This window comes from Pyxicephalus adspersus, chromosome 7 (genome assembly GCF_032062135.1).
Source record: "Pyxicephalus adspersus chromosome 7, UCB_Pads_2.0, whole genome shotgun sequence".
Taxonomy (NCBI): domain Eukaryota; kingdom Metazoa; phylum Chordata; class Amphibia; order Anura; family Pyxicephalidae; genus Pyxicephalus; species Pyxicephalus adspersus.
The window spans coordinates 3,475,109-3,478,368 of NC_092864.1; positions in this window are offsets into that span (position 1 = coordinate 3,475,109).

Below are 3,260 nucleotides of genomic sequence, written 5' to 3' on the forward strand. Positions count from 1 at the left end.
GACTTCTGGGTTTATAATGGGAGCTCAGCGCCTGCCATGGAGATTTATTATCATGTGACACATCTGCCGGCATGAGGAGGATTCTGTCATTAGAATAATACGAGGGGTGTCACTGCTGATATCTCCATCTCACAATGCCGGGCTGTCATATTCATCCAAAGCTGGGGCTGATTGAATAAAGCTCCCCAAGGCTGGAGAGGATACACATTCATCAGTGAATCTGGGTGATCCAGCAAACCCGGAATGGATTTCTTTAAAGTCATTTGCTATTTGTTTTCAATCCTGCACCACGATCCATTCCAGGTTTGCTGGATCACCCAGCTCTACTGATGTAAGTGTATCCTCTCCAGCCTTGGGGAGCTTTATTAATTCAGACCCCATGAGTGACAACCAACCAACAGAAGCAATGTATAGAGAAATACGTGACGGAGTTCCCTGATTTATCAAAAATAAACAATTAAAATGATATCATTCTTGTCCCATGACATTATTCTATCAGCTCTTGTTCCTGCCACTGGATCGTTTCTTTCCTGTAATAGGGTGACAACGCCATCCATCTGCAGTGAAATCTCACACACAGTTGTCACCCATTAATCAGGATAATCATAGAAGGATATTGGGGATTAGTAAAGGACAATATAAAGTCCAGCTAGCAATCTTTAAGCATTAATATATCAGGCACTGACACCTCCGGAGCCCCAGCCCTCAGTTATAAAGGTGAGGAGATTTTTTATATTGTTATTAAATAGGATTTATATAGCTCCAACATATTACACAGCGTTGTACGTTAAATACGCAAATGACAGACAGATACAGACAGTGACACTGGCCAGAAGAGCTTACAATCTAGAGGCGGGGGAAGTATCACACAATAGAAATGATAATGATTGCCGACATCTTCACAGGAAGTTACAATGTAACGCAAAAAAGTTTTATTATCAGAAGATATAAAAAGAACTTTCCGCTCACCTTTGCTCCTCATGGGCTCGGCATGATTCTGACCGCCGTGTCCGTCCAATGAAAATGGGCCGTCTGGTCCTTATGGGTCAATAGACGTTTTCAGATATGAAACAATCCGACAGAATTCTCTATCAGATGATCAGAATCTGCCCCCTCCCCCTATGAATTTATGGAATTATTGGTTTATTGAGTTTGTGGCGGTGATGGGGGGGGGGTATTGTAGCGTCTCCTGTGCCTGGACTTGTCCTATCACTCAGCTGAGAGGAGCTGCACGCTGTCTGCAGGCACTTCTATTACTGACACAATGGGGGGGGCTGTGAATCTGACATTCACTCAAACATTCCCTGGTGAAAAATCTTCCATGTGTTTCTATAGCAGTCATTTATTCTGCTCCAGGAAAAGTTTCAGTGAATGTCAGATTCACTACTTTACAAACAGACCCCAAGGAGTACTCATACTTTATCCCTATTACAGTCAATACTGGAAATCACAATACAGATGTCCTGTAAATGTCAATTCATTTCAAATCTTGCACATTGATGCATGACATATACCATTTCCAGACAGGAGGGGGCGATCTTAGCATTTTGGGGGATTTCTAAAAAGTAAAGAATATTCATTTAAACAAGAACTTGTGGTTAAAATAGACACGGATAGTAGGAGAGATCAGATTACACAGACCACTGCCTGGCCCAGAGGAGGGAAACACCAATATCTGCTGGCATAGAGTGTCTGAAATAGTCTAAACTCTTCTCCTTCACTTCACTTCTCTTCTCCTTCTCTTCTCTCCTCCTTATCTTATCTTCACTTCTCTTCTTCTCCTTCTCTTCTTTTCTTATCTTCACTTCTCCTCTCCTTTCCTCTCTTCTCTTCTCTCTTCTCCCTCTCTTCTCTCCTCCTTATCATATCTTCACCTCTCTTATCCTCCCTCTCTTCTCTTCTCTTCACTTTTCCCCTTTTCTCTTCTCCTTCTCTTCTCCTCTCTTCTCTCCTCTCCTCTCTTCTCTTCTTCTCTATTCCTTCTCTTCTCCCCTCCTTTCTTCTACTTCTTTTCTCCTTATCTTCACTTCTCTCCTCTTCTCCTCATCTCTTCTCCTTCACTTCTCTTCTCATTCTCTTTTCTTATCTTTCTTCTGTTCTCCTCCTCTCTTCTTATTCTCATCATTTTCTCTTCTCTCTTTTCCTTTTCTCCTCTTCTCCTTCTGTTTTTTTCTTCTCTTCATCTCCTTGTCTTCTCCTTTTCTCTTTTCCTTCTCTTCTCTTCTCTCTCAGTATTTCTCTCCTCTTTTTTCTAATTTTCTTCTTTTTTTCCCTCCACTGTCTCTTCTCATCTCTTCCCTTTCCTCCTCTCCTCTCCCTCCTCTTCCATCCTCTCTCTTTTCTCTCCTTGCCCCCTACAGACATTCAGATATGGTAATAAATGTTCTTCATGTTCAGACATTTTTATGCTGAATTTGCATTTCTCAGCTGTGTTCCAGAACCGGTGATAATGATTGGATTGTGGGAAATTCTGATCTCGGTGTCTTTGGAATATTTATTGATCAGTGCGTACTGACACTAACTGATCATCCCTGAGCTGCACAGAAAGATCTGGAAATATTGATGGCTGCACATGTATCAGAAACATTTAATCACCAATTACAAAGTAATGATACTACATACAAGGTAATGCTCTATACAAGGCTATGAATATGTTATTATACAATATTATAGAATACTATATACATTATTATTGGAGTCCAAGTTATCCCTCTCTAAATACCCCCACCCCCATATATTTTCTTGCACTCCTTCAATCTGAATCTGTCCCCTGCAGTACTTTTTTCCACCACAAGGTGTCCCCATTTATGAGAAGATTTACATCTGCAGTAATACATTGACCAAATCAAGCTATAGAAAGCAGATTGCAGAATATACAATATACCAAAATTACAAAAAACACTAAAAGAAATTAAACAGAAGCCCCCGGGCCAGCCCCCGTGTTGTATTAGTATATGTCCCCCATGCCAGGGCCCAGCCTCCATGTTGTATTGGTATATGTCCCCTATGGCGGGGCCCATCCCCCATGTTGTATTGGTATTTGTCTCCTATGGCAGGGCCCAGCCCCCATGTTGTATTTGTATATGTCCCCTATGGCAGGGCCCAGCCCCCATACTGTATTTGTATATGTCCCCTATGGCAGGGCCCAGCCCCCATGCTGTATTTGTATATGTCCCCTATGGCGGGGCCCATCCCCCATGTTGTATTGGTATATGTCCCCCATGCCAGGGCCCAGCCCCCATGTTGTATTGGTATATGTC